A 20,733-nucleotide genomic window follows, 5' to 3' on the forward strand; every position below is an offset into this window, starting at 1 on the left:
CATTCTAAACCAATTTGGATTTTATAAGTCAAAGTATGAAAGTCTTGGCAGATGCAACCCCTAGAGTCAGTGCTCTACCTGTGTTTGGACTTGATAATTTCTACCTGTGGTGCATGTTATCCCTAATATCTGCACCTGCAGAAACTATAAATAGCTAAAACTAAAAATAAACTAAAAATAAAAGATGCAAAAAAGTATTTTAACAGATATAAGAATCCACAGAGAACACGGATGAGCATTCTCCTCTTCTGTTTTAGCATACTGTATTTTCAATTAACACTGACATTGGATGTTGGGGCACCCCTTCAGGGAATAAAATAAAAATGTAGGAGAGGAAACCCAGGTTGAGAAGAAAAGGCATTAGAAGCAAATCACAGGAAAGAGAAATTATATATGTTGCAATTAATTTTTACTATTTACTTCCCCTGGGAATCTGCAACTTGCAAGGGAGAAACTGTTGGCTTCATCTGTGCTTGGAAGTCAGCTACACACCTGGGGTAGAAGAATACATAGGGAACTGTAAATTTTAAAGAGGGAAGTCCAAAATACTAGTTTCATAAAGAGGTTTTGGGGATGGGGAGCAATCATGTTTCTCGTAGATTGTTTCCAGTCAAAACCAGCTGAGAAGAGCAAGTTAAACTCATGACAAGTGCATAATTGAACGAGTTAGTCTGTATCAGATCTCCCTAAGATTAATACTTGGGCCTGAGATTACTGCTTCCAGATGAGATAGAGGAGAGGGGCACCTGATGAATGGAGAGATGGGGACGGACAAGGGGACAAGGGATGGGAGAGAGAAAGAGAAAAGCAGAGCACTATATATTTTGGTAGTGTCTAGTGTTCATATTCATTAATTGCTGAATATTATCAGCATATTGAACTGTTAAAAAAATATACAGTTACAAAGACATTTATCATCTTGGAGTTTCAAAAACTGATGTGACTTCATGCTATGACTCTAAAGCCAATCTAAGAGATACAGCCATTCATACTTATAAAAAGCCATGAGGGGAAAAAAAAAGGTGACAAGAGAAATTAGCTTCTTTTCTATTCATTGCCTCAGTGCAGGAGAGCTACAAGACAAAATGCCCATGGTCTAACGCAGTTTAACTAGTCTGCCTAGGAAAGAATCTGACAGTAAAGACCATCCTGTTCCTGCAAGTACTCTGCTTTCAGAATAGCTTCTGTTGTCATCCCAGATGTGTTGCAGTGATCTTGTGATCTTTTCTGAAGGTAAAAGAAGGAAGTGAAGATGAGTTTGAATGTTTTCTAAACCACAAATTGAACACACAGTTAACTGAGTGTAACTTCAAGTACCTGAAGCAGGATGACATATGTGAATTAGTCATGCTATCTCCAATGGGGGCTTGTGTGAGCTAATTTATCTTACCCTGAAGCAAGAATGCCTTATATGATAACATCCCATTTTACCCATTTCTCTCAATTGGATGCTAGTACAGGTGTAGGCATATACACTAGAGATGCCTTAAATAAAGGGAATGAAGTCATTCCCTGAACAGCCCCCAACATCTTTCCTGTCACTCTTCCAGAAAGTTATTCCATGACCTTCACTACATCTTCAGATCAGCAGTGACCAAAACACTCCATTACATGAGCTATGCTAAATTACAGGAACTTTACAATTCACTCCACCCATTCTGTTTACATGCCTCAGTATGGAAAGCAATGAAAAATATCATCATGATTTTAGGTGGGAGGAGATGATGGAGTGGCTTGTGGCTGGACTTTTCTTGTTAGCCATAGACTGAACCAATTTCTCCTGCAACAGAGACTGCATTTTTAGGGAGATGCAATGGTGAGCCAAGAGACCTGCTTCAGCAACCAACACAAGAGTAGAGTGAACAGAGAAGAGTTGAGGAGGGTGTGGTGATGCCCTCTGTCTTCAGGAAGAAGATGATCTCTGTTCTTGAGACCCTAGGCCCCAGGGGAGGAAGAAAATGGCGGGGGGACTGTGGTCCCAAAATGAGAAGCTGAACTGTTGTTTCTTTTGGTCCTTGGCAAAGCATCCTTAAAGGAGCCCTATGGGCAGTCTGTCCATGCACGGTGGTGAGAGCACTGTGACATGGAAAGGAGAGTGTCACACTGGCAGATTTTTTTCTCCAGGAGGTTGCCATTTGTGACATGGAAACACAGGAAGTGGCAACCTAGTTTCCTGGGGGGTCTATGGTGCAAGAGAGACTCCTCTCTCCCTTGAGGGACTGAGTATTGATTATCTGAAGGGTGATGACTTGATTGAGGGTCCAAGTTGTGTCTCACTGTGGTTTGTTGGAGTTTGGGTGGGGGGAGGAGGAGTGTTTTGGAGGGTTTTCATTCCGGATTTAGTGTGTGCCTTTTATCATAGTAGTAGCTTAATAAAGTTCTTTCTCCTTTATTTCTAAGCTTGGGCCTGCTCTGCTCTGTTCCTGATCGCATCTCACAGCATTTATTTGGGGAGGTGAATTTTCATGGGGGTGCTGGCATTGCGCCAGCGTCAAACCCTGACACTCCCGAAGGGCCTGTGCCCACATCAGTGCTTGGGCTGGTGAGACATTCTATTGCTCACAGCCGCAATTCCTCTGCCAGGAGGAGCAGTTTATAAAATGAGAGGTTTCTGGTACTTCTTTCCAGTTCAGCCAACTATTCCAAGAATCTTGCTCCTTATCAAGTATCAGAGCAGGTTGACTACTCAGAAGAAAGGCAAAGAGGAAATGTTAAATGTGCTTATGGTTGATTACAAAAAAAAAATTAAGTATGCCAAGGTAGATTATTCCACCGGTCAACTTATAGAACCCTCCTACATCTAAGGCAAAAGTTGGGCATTGCAAGAAATTATTTTTTAATGGTGAGTCTCAGGAAAAACACACATGCTGTCTGATTCAGAAAAAATACGAAGTATTTATGGGGGTTTTGTTTAAAATTTCAGCACTTGCAGGTGTTATGTTTTTCTTCCTCTTGTACTGATGAAACAGACTTCTTTCCCCCCTGAGTAATTTTTGTCTCTCCGTAGCATACGTTTAAAATCAGAAATTCTTCTACCATATCCTTTAAACTGTCCTTTTAAACTGAAGTAAGAAACAAAAAGTCCTTAAACAAACGCCACAAAACTACTGGCCAGTATTAATATAAACCAGAGAACATCAAGGACAACATTGACTGATAGGAGGAAGAGAATTGATTCATCTGTGTGTGTGTGTGTATGGGTGTGTGTGTGCTTTCACAAAAGCATGGCAAGAATTTATTCAGTGAAGGATGGAAGGCCATTTTTAGTGGCTTTTCTATCAAATTCCTTAAGAATTTTACTGTGAACTGTGTAAATGGAAGTGAGATCTTTGGACTGTTTAGAAATGCTTACACAGTAGGTGTTTCTCCTAAAGAGATACTAAATATTAAATAGAAGTAAATAAATTTGTTAAAGAATCCTGTGTAATAAGTGATACTCTTTCTTCAGTGTACCAAAAAAGGGCAAGGGAACATATTGATTAAAATAAGCTTAGTATTTGCTATATATATTTTTGTAATTTTTTAAAATTAAATTTGAAGCCCTTGATAACTTTGCAATAAATTCTGTATGGACTATTTAAGGGTTTGTTTGTTTGTTTGTTTGTTTGTTTGTTTGTTTTTTCAGTTACCTAGAACCTGTACAAGTTGTCTGAATTGAACAGGAATGAGGAGACTTAGATAAATCTAGAATAAAATAATAAAAATCTATCTCAGCAATAGAATAAAAATAGAAGAGCAAAACAATTAAAACAAACAAAACAAAGCAACAGGAGTTGGTTTAAAATAGGATCTTTGGATATCATGATGGAATTTAAATTTGTATTTCTGGTTCCCAACTCCTAGTATTTTTGTTCCAGGACACAGCTACCTCTTGAAGAGTGAAAAGCCATAATTTCCATTGAAAGGTATCAAGAGGATATTGACTATCAAGAAGTAAACTATCAAGAAGATAGTTTACAAAGTTATGGGAAAAATGTCTAAAACTAAATCATAACCATGACTCCACTTTGCCTATAGAGAAAGCCTCTCCTAGATATGAAAACTACCACAGTGGGCCACTTAGTTATATCAAACAGCCACAGTTTAAGGTGATAAAGCAGGAATTCAGTATTGCTGCTAAAATTTTCATTAGAATCAGCCTCAAGAAACTCTAAAAAGAATAGCTGGATCAAGTAATTAAATTTATAGTTAATTTTTTCCTGCATTAACCATTATAAACCTCCTGCCTTAGTTATTTCATTCCTTACAAATTTTTATCATTTGAGCTCCAATTTTCTAAAATTGATTTGCCCTGGGGCTGATCATGCTAAGAAAATTTCAACAATAATGATTCTCTTCAAGTCTTTAACACTTTTGCAACATCTTTTTTTGTACAAAATACTCTCTACATATAAAACTACCAAATTGGTAATGCTTAATCTCTAACACTATGAGGTAGGCTTTTTAGCCACTTGAGGTGGAACAAAAAACCACATTTGCACTGTCAGTTCTTAAACAAATTATTTAATATAAATAATAAAATAGGGATAAAAATGAGTATTAATCTAATCATTATATCATGCTCATTATTATAAAGTGTGATTTTAATTACTCTGCAGTACTTCTAGATATTTTTCTTAAAAGTTTTCCTTTCTAGTGAAGGAATTTAATCATAAATCTCATTCATCCATTCTAAATGTTAGCAGATTTCCTGCTTCTATTAATTCTTCCCAGAATAATATGAATATTACAATGAGGTAAGCACTGAAAAGAGTTATCTATCTAGGACACAAGTGCACTGGGTATCTCAATTTTAATTAATATTAAAAAAACCCAACCAAAATAATTTTATTAGGAAGACTGAAAAATTTAAATGTGAAGGCTGGATCAAATAGAGCTCAGTGGCAAAAGGACTTCTGGAAATTTTGAGTTTGACAAAACATAAATTTTGGGGGGAAAAAAGTAAACAAATGCTTACATTCAATACTGGAGTTGCATTTAATTTTGATTTTTATGTAATAATATTTTAATTTAAATCTTCATTACCTTTTATTTAACATTTTATATAAAACCTTTTAATGTTAAACATTTTTTAAATTTTATTTTAGGAGATATATTCTGAAATATTAAAATTCCATTCTTCAAGAACTGATTATACATGGCACTTTAAAGATTGACATCAAAGTGTGATTCAAAATATTCTTATTTCCAGTAGCTAGAAATTCTTGTCTCCAAATAACACTGTGAAAGACTCTCCAGTTAAATGCTGTACTACTGAGTGCTAACAGCTAATTTTTAGATGCCTAAATTTAGGTGACTGTAAAATTACTTCAAACATGGCTTTTAGAAACTTAATCTGATCTGAAAATGGAAATTCTTTGGGTTGGGAAAATATCCAAAACATTTATATATTTAAATCCTATCATTTTATCATGTCCATTTCAAAACTGTATTATTTTACATGCCATACTACCACATTAATAACGATATATATGTCTGTATGTCTATAGATACATAGACATATATAAGATCTATAAGTTTTCACAGATATAACTAGGTTTTCTAATTTCCTTCTCTTCACAACAAAGGTGGATATACACTTAAGTATATCCATTTTGAAAATAAGATTTTTTTTTTTCTAAAAAATGAAAATGAGATGAAGGCTAGGTATTTTTATTTCTAAGTAGATAGTAAAATATAGCCATTTCAAATACTTTTGGGGCTGGGACATAGCTAACTAAAATGTCTGGCATAGCAAAGGGGAGGTAATCCATTGCTTCATTTCCCACTAGTTTGAAAACTGTCAGCTCATTGATAGCCCTGTTTAAAAAATAGCTGACATGAAACAGCATTACAGCCTCTGAAATTGTTTTTACACTGTTCACAACTGTAAGCACAATCTCCCTCTCAACATGTAAGCCTTCATGCAGAACAAAGCTGCTGTGGCTGCTGCCTTTATACAATTCAAAAGTTTGATGTGCCAGACTTGGCATAAGCCTATCTTTCATTAACATCAAAGGCTCTCAGATAAAACACCATTAGTGTTGTTTGGGATTTTCAAGAGGAGTGCATATAAATATATAAATACACATCTCTTACACTGTCACAGTTGTATTATCCTTCAACATTAATGATGACTCTGGGATACAGAACTCTGATTCAGAGCTGGGTTTTGATCTCCCACATTCAACTCACAGATTCTGGAAAGTGGGTTGGTACCCAGTGTTTTATTTAGAAGCATTTAAAAAAATAAAAGAAACATAAGATTTGCAACTGGGCTTTGCAGACTGCTCTAACATCTTCCATATGTGACTGCCTCTCTCTCCCCCTCTATCATTGCCTTCCAGGCCTCATATCTGACTGTGATGATGTAATTTTTCAGTTATAGATATGCATCCATTCATACATTCTGAGTGAAACCATTACGTGGAGGGAAATCACTCAGAATGGACTTTTAAGCTTTCAGTTTTGTATAGTTAAGATGTTTTAAGAGAAAAATTCAGATGTGTTTACTTTCTTTGAACCTGCTTGTAAATCTATCAAAAACTCATATGTTTCTAATATTGTATTTTGCGCTGTTTGATTAAATGAAGTAACTGACTGTAGTTCAGAATTTCCTGAAGATGTGATAATATTGAAGCTTGCCTGGAGTATGTGCCCTAAAACTTTTAAATCATCATATGAAAATCGTGGCCGTGTTTTGAAAATGAGCCAACATAATAAATGGGTTCTTTGGTTTAAATTTATTTGGTTTTAATTTCTATCTCTTGTTCCCAGTTCTAATTTCTTTAGGAAAAGTCAGGACGGATGAGATGCTGTAAACTTAGCAGGTTATCAGCTCATTATAATTCACCAAAGCTTCCCATTCTAGCAATGATTTTATGCTGGTGAGTCATTCCAAGTCTAACCACTTTTGTTGCTGTTGTGCTAGTGAATACAAATTGTTTAGAGCACATAGTTGTTGCCCACAGAAATTACAGTTAACATCAGTAAAAAGAAATTAAATGAGCATGTTCAGTAAAAAAGAATAGAACATAACCATCAGGGAAGTGAAAACAGACCCAAGGCCTTGAAGAGACCTTTCTCACCTCCACCAAAGGCAGATGGTTTGATTTTAATAATGACTTTTTTCTCCTGTATGATGAGCTTCTTTTGGCTAAATTTTAATATGTTATACTGCATATGTACCAGTAAAAATTTCAGGCACATTACATTGGAACAAATATATCAAGTAACTGTGTATATATATGACCTTTCAGAATTCTAGGTAATTTTTTTACCATGTCATTGTTATTAGATTTTAATCAACATTATGTATTTATCATGAAGTTGTGAATTAGGTTTTAAAAAGATGAGTTACCCAATATTTAAGTACCTTTGCTACTAATAGTGATTTTCACTTAAAGCTCTATAAAGAAAATTTAAACAAACAACAAGTCTACAGTTATAAATAGTTACACAGAGAGACACTTGGTAAATACTGCTTGTGATATTTCCTTTAAACACATTCTTGATTCTCCTCATTCCCACTAGAATTTGGGAGTGTTCATCATGGACATGTCCTTAGTAGGTTCTGTATGAATGACAGAGGCAAAAAGTTGTATGTAAATGGCTTATTCGTAGATGTATATGATGCTGGCATTCCCACATATTTGCAAAACCAAATATGCTGACTCTTCCTCAATTTATACTTTTTTCAAAATCAAAAATTGCTGATTTTGTGTACAAAGTTTGCAAATACTCTTTTTGACACAAAATAATTTCTTTGAAATATTTCTAAATAAATATGTGGCTTTTGACAAAATTCAATTTCACTGAGAAATAATTCTTAAGAGCCATATGTAGTCAAGCAAAGCAGCTAAAAATTATTAACAAGTCAATGATCCAGTTGAATAAACTGATAGAGGTATTCTAGCATGTCGCAAACAATCATATTCAATTAAAAACAGAGCATCCACAAAATATTTTTAAAGACTTCCATAAGTTTTTACTTAGACATTAAATAACTTCTTCTACAATATTTCCTCATTGGTTTTATAAGGTGTAATTATACCCTGTCTCTTCCTAATATTCAAGCCCACCACAGGTCTCAATTCTTTCAGCAATTTAAGTATGTAAAGCAATCAGCACTGTCCCGGATTACTAAAATGATACAGGATGGCATAGATATTGCTAAGATTCAGACACTGGCATTGTAATTGTTATTTTGTTGTAAGTCGGCTGATGCTTATAACATCATAATTGCCACAGTCATATTTGATGGTGATTATTTGTCTAATTATTTGACTAATGAGATACTGGGTGTTTCCTGCCAAAATAGAGAAAATTTCTGAATTCAATAAAAGTTTTGATTTACATTATTCAAAATGGCATATAGTAAAAATTATAAACTAAGAGTATTGATGCTACAACTCAATTCCTAAATCAAAGAAAAAGCATTGAAGCATAGAAGACTCTAAGAAACCAATATGGTAACACAGTGTCTTTGTAAAGCATCCAAACTGGATGATGATAGCTCCATTTATGACAGTTGCTAAACTGAATGTCTATTCCAAGTACAGTTTGGATGAATACCCTAGAAAACTGGCAAACAAATTATCTGCTTTTTATGCTGCTAAATAGGAAACACTAGTTATAAGTCATAAAAAGTGATGAGAAGGAAAAATGCTTTTATTAGTAGGGAAGATTTCAAAAAGTTCTATAAGACATAAAAAAAACCTAATCCACCACTATATTATACACCACTCTGCAATGAATAAGGTCAAATCCTTTTGACTGATCAGAAGGAAACACTTAATACGAGCCCTGGAGTTTTTCACAGTTTGTCAACATATTCTTTGAGCAACATGAAATTAAACTTTGCCCCATCTAAAAACATCTAGTGGTAACTGTAAAAGGTATTATTAAGGCTCTTAATAGCTGTTGCAAACCAAGGCAGGAGCTACTAAGGTCTCTCCAGCAGAAATCATGGGCATCATCTCCTAATTAGAATATCAATGCAGACTTTTTCTGTAAAGTGGGATACAGAAAAAGTTATGCAACCATCATATACCTGTACAAAGAGAAGGTTGCTCAGTGCCAGGATATATCACTTGTTTTAGTTGTGGGATAAATTACTGTTTGGATAATACAGCTAAATTGCTTTAAAAAGTCCTTTGGGAAAGTCAAGGCTGTTTGTGATTTCTACAGCCAATAGTACAGCCAAATGTAAGTGTATGCCAACAGTTTCTCTTTCTAGCCAAACTAGCAGAAATAACCACAGTTATCTTTAGATATTCCTGAAAAGATCTACTGTCCAGAGAAATTTGTAAATATTCATCATATTTTTTTGCATTATGACAAGATGGGAGGGGCTTCAATGTAAATGGAATAACAGAATCTTTAAAGATACTTTTGCCAAAGATTGTACCTTGATTGAACACACACAGTATGATGTCCAGCATATTACTGACTCTTTCGATTGTCGTACCAAGCACTCCAGATTGAACATGCCCCCAGAAAAATCCAGAAATCCTTCTCCAACCCTATTGCACTGAAAAGTATTTGAGGCAACAATATGTGCAATGACAATGCAACTCTGAAATTTATGAAAAAGTTTTGCATCATAATGTTTCAGTCTATCATGACTAATGATACATAACTTACAGATACAAACCCACAGTCAGCTTTTGAGAGACCAAAATATCATTCCCAGTCAGAAAGAAACATCTAACTGGAACAATTTCTTCCCCATTAAATGGAAAATAGAAGAATAAATCAATAGACATGCCATGATTATTGTTTAATAGTAACAGAAATGGCACTTTTACTAAATATGTTTTATTACTGCTTGGAAAAAAGCCAAACAAGCACAACGACAAGCAAACAAGCAAACAGGTCAAAAAAAGGCTGTCTGCCTTTTAACTCACGGGGATATCCAAAAGCATTGTACTAGTATTACTGGCTATAGTCCATTAAAAAGTATTATATACTCCGTTCTCTTTTCAGGAGATTCTTCTTGAAAATTTCCCTGCATATCTCCCTGGATTTGTCATGAATTTTGCTACATTTCTGTTAGGTAATACTTTCTTCAAGCACTCACTGTGGGCAAAAATTGCAATTTCACTCACTCTAAGGAAAATTATTTTATTTGAAAGACCTATTATAAGAACATGTAAAATTGTTGGTGAATTGGTAGAAGATAAAGTATTGAGGAAAATAAGCAAGTACTATTTATTTTAAACAGATGCAATTATTTCCTCCTTAAAAAGAATTAATCTTTTCAAAAAGATTCTGGGGATAGACTGAAGCTTTTTTCCTTTAATTTCTTTAAAATCTTATCTTTATATAGTTCATAAACATTAAATGCAAACCACAATTTTCAAAGAGTTCTTAAATTAATGCTAACGTATAGAAACACTGCAAAAACAATTTAAAAAACATTCAAGCCCCAAAGAAAATATTTGCCTTTGGTAAGTCAGTACAAAAGCATTGCTTGTGCAAAAGAAACATTGAAACTTCGATGGTGGAATATGGATGTTTCAAGAGAACAAAGTGTTGTCTTACTGAATTCATGCCCGAGTCAGGCAAAGAATGACAAAGAAATATTATGACAGATTATGCCATGAGCTGTTCATTTCCTGTTACCAAGGAAGACGCAGCAGCCAAAATATTTCAGCCTTCTGGCCTTTATTGTACATCTGCTGTTATATTGTTGTTTAGCACACCAAGTTCTCATTGACCAGAGACTTAGTTAGCATAGTTGCTCCTCCAAAAATCATAGTCAATAACAGATGTTTTAAAATGCATATTATGTTATTTTGAAGTTAGTTCTCTTCAGATAACTTGGGAACAATCAAGTGGCTACAGATACATAGCCATGAGATAAAGTGCATTTCTTGTGAGAAAAAGCAAGTTTGACTATGATGAGAAAAATAGTTTGCTTAACCTGTACCTTTTATATTAGAGAGATATTTCTCTAATATACATTATGTGAGTCAGTTTTCAGAAAACAAATGTATCTGTGACAAGATGCAGAGATAAATTTTCTATCTGTTGTGAGATCTTGCCCAACACACTGCAGAATTCAGGCAACGCTAAATATATTTTGCAGTCATTGCATAAAACCCCTGATATGACACAATACAGAGATATTAAAAAGAAGGAACATAGTTATTAGATTACTGTTTTAAATAATGTTTTTTACATCACTTTTTAAAAATATACTAAAAGAAAGGGTAAATGGGAAATACACACAAAACTATAGCCTCCTTTACCATAAAATCTTTTCAATTTCTATACCTTTGGACTTCATTCTCTTTATGATGTAATAATACAGTTCATTTAATTTCTTGAAGGCTTTAGTGGGATTTGTTGTAGCTAAGGGGTTATTTTCAATGGGGTAAAAATTGAAGATGTTTTTGTAAGGAAAGAATGGGCTGTGTTCTCTTTGGTGACACAAAGTAATCCATGAAATGAGTAAACAAATATAATTTTTAAAGGTTCTCCCCTGTTGCTTCCAAAATTCCTGGAAATAAGTACTTACATTATCCAGCCAATGAAAAAAAAAAAAAAAAGTAAAAATAAACTAAAGGAACAATACATTTAACTCTTCTAATTAAAGAGAGCTATCTACTTCAAAGATGAAATAAGAATATGATCATTTGAATATTTAACTTACATCTATTTCATTGAAGTCTGAACATTTTTTTTCCAAAATAAGCTTTACAGATCTTGTAAAGAATAGGAAGCAACTTAGACAAAGGTATGCATGAGATATTTTTTTCCTAGGAAGAAAGAAGGACAGAATGGTAAAGCAAACAAAGGCTATAAATCAGATGATAAAAAATGCACATTGTGAAAGAACTCTTTCCTGTTTGGAAGGAAGGATAACTAAAATAACATGCCCTCAGCTTTCACTACCTGTAGCAGGAATGAGTTCAAAGAAATAGCTAAGCAATCAAAGGTTAAAAGGAAGCACCGATCACGTCTGTCAGAAACTTTTTTGACTTTTTCTAATGGAGATATGCCACATTTACACTTCTCTTTTAATTTCAGAAGGAAAGAAAACAGTTAGAAGGTTCTTCATTATCTTTTTTTTTGAAACTGAGATAGGCTGACAAATTTTTCTTTAATCTCTGTAATGCTAATAACTTTTGTTCCAGCTTTATAGAGAGTATTTAGAATGAAAAAAATACTTTTAAATCCTTCAAAACCCCAATCAAAGAAAAAAACCTCCAAACCCAAGCTCCTTATCTTTGCCAGTAACATTTTCTCTTCCAAGGCAAATAACAGACTTATTTGGGCTGCTGTTTAGAAAGTATGCACAAATATATACCAGAATGTTAAAGCTTCCTTTACATAGCATGCAAAGGAAACTTTTCTTAAGTTATTGTTTTTCACATTTCTCTCAGATGCCTGGAATCACCAGACATTTCTGGTATGTCTGTTTTCATGACTATTAATATGTTATATTTTGTTCCTGTTGTCTCTATTGCAATCACTTGTTTTACATCCTGTCCAACTGTGCAGATCATTCAGATTAACAACCTATTTCAGGGAAATTCAATCATCACTATTCCCAGGTAATCATAATATACCCTTTAGCTAAATTATGTGATCTTCTCAAGTTCGTTGTCTTAAAAACTAAAGTTTTTTCTTTCACATTAAAAAAGTGTTTGCTGTTTCTCTGTTCATGTATTTATATATTCATCTGTGTACTTTAATTCAAAGACGAGATCATCTGTTAAAAAAATTGTGTTCTCCTAGCTTTTCAAATGGACTTTTGCTGCTAATAAACACTTTGAAATATTAAACAGTCACTGTTGAAACTGTATGCTGGAATTATTAAGAGCTATAGCTTGAGACAAATGAAACTATTTTATTTTATTTATCTGTAATTTCTTTCCTCAGAAAGGACCAGACACTTCTCTGCAGAAATTGTGAACTCTTGAGGAGTAAAAGAAGACAAGGAACATATACATTTTGAATTTTCTGAAAAGCCCAATCTTAAATCTGACCCATTCTATCTTAAAAGGCGCTTTCCAGATGTGTTGAGATATCTGTGATCTCTGTTGGTTGTCTGTCTTTTAGTGAACTGTATCTGACTTTACCAGATTAAGGTAAATTTAATTCTGCTTGTAATAGAGACTTTACAATGAAAAGTTGGAATATTCCAACTTTTTCAGTATTACTCATTGCAACACCCATGCATAAAAGTGCACCTCTTCCAAAGGCAGCCTGCAGAAACTAGGAAAGCTTGCTAGAAACTTGATCAATAAAAATAATGTATTATAAAGGGAAAATGTGGAAATACCCCTGTTTATATAATTATTGCATCCTTTTAATGCATCTTAAGAAAATGCTGCATTTCCCAGGCCTGCTGAATGTGCTGTAAGGCATGTCCTGATGGAATGATCCCAAAGACCATCACTTGCCAAGAAGTCACTGCAGTCTGGGCATGCAGGGAGCAGTTCTGCTGTGCACGTGGAGCACACATGCAGCGAGTGGCCTCGTGACTTGGAAAGTGCTTGAAGAAGAAAGAGGTGAAGATCAGGCTGCTGTTGGTGCCAGAATTGTTTTATCGAACTCATGACATTCCCCCAGCATGGTCCATGAAACCTCTGGCGCAGACCAGAAGCTACATGAATCTCTTTTATAGGACAGCTATGCCTCGTGTACCTATTGAAGGTACATATGCAGAAGCAAGGTGTATTTTGTCTCATACATGTTAAAGAGGAAGATTACAGAGAGGGAATATGTCTTTTACAGAGCTTTTGTAAACAGTTCTTTAGCACCTCAAATGTCTTTTTTAAGAATAATGCCATCTAAGGCCTCCTACACTGTTGATGAAGAGGCAGCCTCCAGAGGGATTTAGACTGTATGAAGACTGAATCTTTCCTTCTGTTTCCTCCTGAGTAGCTGAAGACTTAGAGAAACTACAAAATAGACTTCAATATTAAGATAAAGTTCTCAGAACTAGGAAAATTCTGACTCTGCACTTGTTCCACATTTTATGAAACTGCATGCTGCAGAGGAAAGCTAAATCATGTTAAGGGAATTATGAAAATTCTGGTAATTAGTGATGATCACCATAACACCATAAACAAATGGAAACATGACTGAATCCACAAAATATCACAAGTCTCAATTATTTTTAAAAGCTCTTACTTTTCTGAATAGTAGTAGTGTTTACTTAATTCTTATTTTCTGGATCACAAAATCACAGAATCACAGAATGGATAAGCTTGGAAAGGAGCAGCTTATGTACTGATTAGAAAATAAAACACTTTGAATTCAAGCCTTAAACATTTAAAGAAAAGACAAGAAGTGAATAATAACTTTTGAAGTGAGTTCTTTACTACTCTATTTTCAAACAGGAGCACTTTACGTCAGCAGCACTACACCCTGCCGGAAGCAGTCTGGAAGTCAGTGAGACATAGTCATTTAGAGACGTGCCCCAAATGTGCCCATACACCTTCTTTTCAGACTGTCTATTGTCAATTCATGGCACAATGCCCTTTGGAGCATTTAGGTTACTTTTGTGTTAGATTTGTAATACATTTGTATTACATTCTGGAGCATTTAGATTATGTTGGATCATTTGTGCTGAGCCAAGTAAACACGACTGCAAAAGTACTAATTACAATAAGTCTTATTTCCATTAAAAATAATTACACCAAAAACTGAAAATGTATATGACTACTTAGGAGCCATCACATCTCATAGAGATAGTATTTATGGTTTGTTTGAATACTCTAGGAAAGCAGCAATAAACTGCAAGAAGAGTATTTAAAGCCCCCAAAACAACACATCAACCCACCACACAGCATTCCTGCGCAAAGCAAATTGGTCTTTTCTCATTTTTGTTTACAATCAGCTCTTCATAGACTAAACTCCAGTAAATTGTGGAGTTTCTGATGTCCTCTCTCTATATACAAACAGTGCATTCACTATAAACACAATGAGGGAGGTAGGAAATAGAACCTCACAATCAGCCTCTGAAAAACTGACCCCTTACATGAAGAGCTGGTTGATAAAGAAAACTGGTGGGGTGACAAAACGTAAGAGTAGCTTAAAACACTAATGATTTAAGCAAAAAAATATCAGCTTACTAACTCTGATTTCTGCAATACTGAAGCTTACAAAGATTTAGTTTTCAGCCAGAAACAGAAGCTCATTTAGAGGCAAGATCTGTAAGAAACATTTTCTGTTAGCATATGTAATTGATAAGTACCCTACAGTACTAAACAGGATCACTTTGGATTTAACTTAGTTTCAGTGTTTACAAAACTTCCAAACTGCTTCCTATGAACTACAAAAGCTGGTTTATATTCTTTAACTTTCTACTACACAAGTTTTATAAGAGTTGAGTACCCAGTAATATGGCTTTAAATCTTTCCATAATGTAGTAATATGCAAAGAAATTAGTAATATGATTCAAGCTTAATTTTCCAATATTCAGGCAAATACAAAAAGAAACTCTTGAATATGGATCACCAAATATCTACTGCCTCTTAGAAAGATACATATGTCAGATATGCAATTCTCATATGTTTTACTTTCAGGTTTAGGAGTTAGGTGGTCATTTGAGGCCATGTTCCAAGTACAGGAGTTAAATAAATACAGTGTTGCCAAAACCTTGCTGAGTAATCAAAATTTCAGCAGTGCTATGCGACTCACAAATAAGTAACAGTCGCTATGAAATTAGGAGTCTTTAATCTAAAAGAACGTCTACAGTTTTAGGCTAGAAATGAAGCAGAAATAATAAAAGAACCTTAGAGGGAAGTTCTAAAGGTTCTTCAAAATAAAACGAAGGAAATTGCGGAAGGAAGGAAGTTGCGGAAGGGAGGAAGGGAGGAAGGGAGGGAGGAAGGGAGGGAGGGAGGGAGGGAAGGAAGGGAGGAAGGGAGGAAGGAAGGGCGGAAGGAAGGAAGGAAGTTGCGGAAGGAAGGGTGGAAGGAAGGGAGGAAGTTGCGGAGAAAGAAAGAAAGAAAGAAAGAAAGAAGAAAGAAGAAAGAAAGAAAGAAAGAAAGAAAGAGAAAGAAAGAAAGAAGAAAGAAAGAAAGAAAGAAAGAAAGAAAGAAAGAAAGAAAGAAAGAAAGAAAGAAAGAAAGAAAGAAAGAAGAAAGAAAGAAAGAAAGAAAGAAAGAAAGAAAGAAAGAAAGAAAGAAAGAAAGAAAGAAAGAAAGAAAGAAAGAAAGAAAGAAAGAAAGAAGAAGAAAGAAGAGAAAGAAGAAAGAAAGAAGAAAGAAAGAAAGAAAGAAAGTCATAAACAATATTTTCATCCTGTCAAAGCACCAAAGCACTGACTGCAAAGAATCTTTTGTATTGTGAGTACACTGGACATATTCTGTTTTGCATACAGTTATGCAGATATGTTATCCCAACTATTCTGTCTTTTCACACAACACACATTATGATACCACCCATCAGAGATGATTTCTGAGTTGAGATATAGTCAAGTACAGTAAGGTAGACAACCATCTGCAACCTTTATTTAATGTTTCTGACAATTTCATGGCAGTACCTAAAGATGATTTTGGATTTCAAGTTACAGGACAGTTATCTATAACTTGAAATGTTTAACTAAAAGCCCTCCAGCTCCCCATAATGTGATTTCCATATTTCAGGCTGCTAATACACCAATATCCTGAACAAAGTATTGGATCATTCCTATTTCTTCTTCTATATTAAGGCACCTAAATTGCAAACTGAGGAAAATTAAATTAGTGGACAGCGTTTTCCTCTAATTATGTGCAGGTCAAATTTCAAACAATAATGGCTTTTTACCATTTCTCTACAGAAGCAAAGCCTACAAGGAATAGTGGCATCATCCCCTGTCTTCCTTTAAAGAAACAGCATCGAGTTTTGACCCAGATCAGGCTGAGGAACTGTGATCTTAAGGGTATGAAGTTCTTACAGATTTCCTGTATGTAAATTTGTTCTGAAGGAAAGCAATCAGTGACCTAAGGATAGAAAATCTGAAGAATGATCTACTATTTGATATAAGAGAATCCAGAAACATTATAAAGAAAATAGTTACATAAATTGCTATGATTGTTACTTTGCATCTTCTACAATAGTATACAGATATAAGAGACTCTACCAAAAATCTGATTTCATTTCACTGATTGTTGTTCATTTATTCATCAAAAGCAATTGACTAGACATGATCTAGAAACTTAATGTATTTCTGACTAATTAATGTATTTCTGACATGTCACCAAAAAAAAAGTATACTCAGAATGTTTTAATTTCCATAAGTAGCCTTATTAAATTTGATGTCACTGATTTTATTATTTCCCTGGTCAGAAGGAATTGCATCCAAAATTTTTGATGCATAGGAAGGAAACAGATATTTCATATTTCTCACAGAGACATTTAGACCTTGATTTGGCTTGTGAAGCAGTCAATCTGATCATGATCTTTCTGTTATTTATATTACAAGATGTTAATCTAATATTTTCTGCTTCTTGGAAGAAGTATATTTTTCCTATTTTTGTCTAGAATGCACAAAAATTTGCATGTTTTTATATATTCAAAAAATAAACTAGGCAACTGATGGTCGTGATGATCAGTGCCTGACACTGCTTTCATTAAAAGGTCACTCATTTCCTTGAACTTCAGTACTGATTTCCTTTCTTTCAAGAATATTCCTTCAGTTTGCAATGAAGTGCATTGAGGTAAATAGTTTTATTTTAAGAGGACAAAATTAATAATCACAGATTTTTCTGCTTTTCTCATAAACTGCTTTGAATTAATGGGAAAATAGAGTAACCATGTTTATGAAGGAAAACTAGAGTGTTGGTTTGCTTTCATCTTTTGAAGTAAGGATTAATTAACCTGTGGCATGCACAGTAGTCCATACATGTGCTAGATTCATCACAATAATAATTACATCAGTTATCATTTAGAAAGCTGGATTACTCTGGAAACTCTGGATACTGTTTCTTTCACAGCATTATCAAACACTATGTGTGTTTCTTACCAGCCATTCCTTCAGTTCTTCTGGATCCCCCTTTCTAGACATCACAAAATCTGGCTGGAAAACTTGATCTATACAATCTACTCATTAAATTTCTTCTGGGTTTTAGTTTGCTTCTGGAAATGTTTTTACTGTTCCCATTTTCCCTTTGGTTGACTTGTCCTACCTTTGCTCTTTTATTGCACAGCTAAGAAACAGGTGAGAGAAGATTGCACCAACAGATTACATTATATGCAGAAATGTCAAGAAATTTCATACAAATCCCTACTACTAAAGATATTTTCCCATGTGGCCCAAAAACATCCAATTAATTCCTGCATTGGAACCTGGAGAAAGACAGTGAAACATTTACGCAGAAATGTACATGCAGTCTACCTTTTAATGAAGTTCTTCAATATCTTAATCAAGTGCAAGTAAAGGAAAAGCAAAAAATGAAGAAATATGGAGTAGTAATTAGGAGACAGAAGATAACAGTCCATTTTCAACACAGAAAGACATTAATGGACAAACTCCAGGCTTTATCCACAAAATTACTCAAGACAAATATTTTTATTTAGTCTTGATTACTGAGTTTCTTTATATGGCATTTTAGTAAGAATCAGGAATGCATTTTCAAAACAAATGTCCTGACCATCAGAACAATTCCAGGATACTACCTGTTTTGATTGATAGCATAGACCAGGGTTGAAGTACATAAACTATTTTTGTTTTGGATTAAATTACTGGAAGATGTGATTCAGAGCTTCACCTAACATGCTCTCTCTCCTCCCTGAATCTATTTCATAGGACTGAGCTACAAACAGTGACGTAAGTAGTTTACCCTGCAAATCGCTATGCTAAAGACAATGAGGCTTCAATGACAACTGTTTTATTCTACTCCTATTGGTCTTCATCACATAATGACTTAACCATAACTTTATTGAAAAATAATATAAAATCAGGAACAAGTGGTAGTATTGTTTACAATGAAAAACTTAGGTACATGAGCAGTCTAAAATTTGAAATATAAAGTTTAGGTTTTGGGTTTTTGGGATTTTTTTTTATAAATGATAGATTTTTGTGATATTTTTGGATTCTTTGAGGGGTAAGTCAGCCAATAACTGACATATCAACCTATAGAACTTTTTGCATCCAATTTGCTACATAGTTGAGCTGATTCATTTTACAAGTTTATATACTCTATATATTCTGTATTTGACTGAGAAAGAAATGTCCCTATCTGCGGCGTTGCATTATTTTCCCCGGTCCCGCACAGCTCCACAGAGCCCAGCGAAGGCAAGACCGGGGCGCCGCTCTTCCCGGGCGCTGCTGCGTTCCACGCACCGGGGTGGGGCTGGCTACATTCTGTTGTTGATGCGGGGGTGAGACGAAGAGAGAAGGAATGTCCACTCTGTCTGTGTGGTCGGCTGGAAAGCTTTAATGGCTGCGGGGAGCTGCGGTGGAGAACCGTGGTTTGCTCCCCAGCACCACGTGGACAAAATGGCCCCAGGACTGGGGGCGCGCAGGATTTTATAGGGGGCGGGCTGAGGGAGGCAGAAGCCCCCCTCGCCCAATGGGGGCAGGCTACAGGGGAGTGACGTGGACCGGGGTAGCCAACGGGGACGCAGAAGGGGCGGACACGGGGCTCTGGGACGAACTGGGTTGTGGGGACAGGGTAACAGACACCGAACTCTCAGGAGTGGGCGGGGGGGTGGTTACAGGACTGGCATGGTGATGCTCTAACAGTAAGAGACCCGGAGTGGACCACCGTGGGGGGTGGGGGGAACACGGGGGGTGCACAGGGGTACACAGAACCGGCTAACTAACACATATCAGAACCCCTAATCTGAACCCAAACCCGGGGTGCAACACCTATCTTCAAGAGTTTATATTAATTCTTTGGTGCACTCTCAGACCACAGAAGGACCCCACTGAAATCAGTGAAGATAAAATTTGTGAAAATACACAGAGTAGGAGAATAATCAGGGTCCAAGTTAGGAGAATCATTATGATATAAATTTTGAGAAAAAGTAGCTGATTCTTTTTGAAGATCATGATCATCCATAAAACTGAATTTATTTTCTTTTTCTGATTTCAGTAGTGTTTCTGTATATTTTTTATTTTAACAGGATGCAAATATTATCTTAATATGTTCAAGTGGTAGACTCTTACCTTAAAGAAAACTTATGTACTCTTGCAAAATATATTTGCAATGTAAGTTTTTCTTACATTAAAGTAACTTATTATATTATGAGAATTCTCTACACATAAAACTGCTAGATTTCCTATTTCTCAGTCTAATTAATTTTTTTTTTTTAAATAATGAGGATGAAATGTATGACATGAGATGGAAACCTCATGAAGTTCAACAAGGCCAAGTTCAAGGTGCTGCACTTGTGTCTGGGCAATCTCAGGCATGAGTACAGACATGAGAAGAAGTCATTGAGAACAGCCCTGCATGGGAAGAAGGGCTTGGGGGTTCTTGTGGCTGAAAAGCTGGACATCAGCCAAAAGTGTGCACTCACAGCTCAGAAGGACAACTATATCCTGGGCTGCATCCGAAGAGAAGTAATCAGCAAGGTGAGGAAGGGGATTCTGCCCCTCTGCTCTGCTCTGATGCCCCTCTGCTCTGCTCTGGTGAGACCCCACCTGCAGTGCTGCATCCAGCTCTAGGTTCCGGCATAGGGAGGACATGGAGCTGTTGGAGACAGTCCAGAAGAGGGACACCAAAATGATCAGCCTGTCTCCTGTGAAGACAGGCTGAGAGTGCTGGGGTTGTTCAGTCTGGAAAAGAGAAGGCTCCAGGGACA

Source organism: Vidua macroura, chromosome 2, assembly GCF_024509145.1.
Source record: "Vidua macroura isolate BioBank_ID:100142 chromosome 2, ASM2450914v1, whole genome shotgun sequence".
NCBI classification, from domain to species: domain Eukaryota; kingdom Metazoa; phylum Chordata; class Aves; order Passeriformes; family Viduidae; genus Vidua; species Vidua macroura.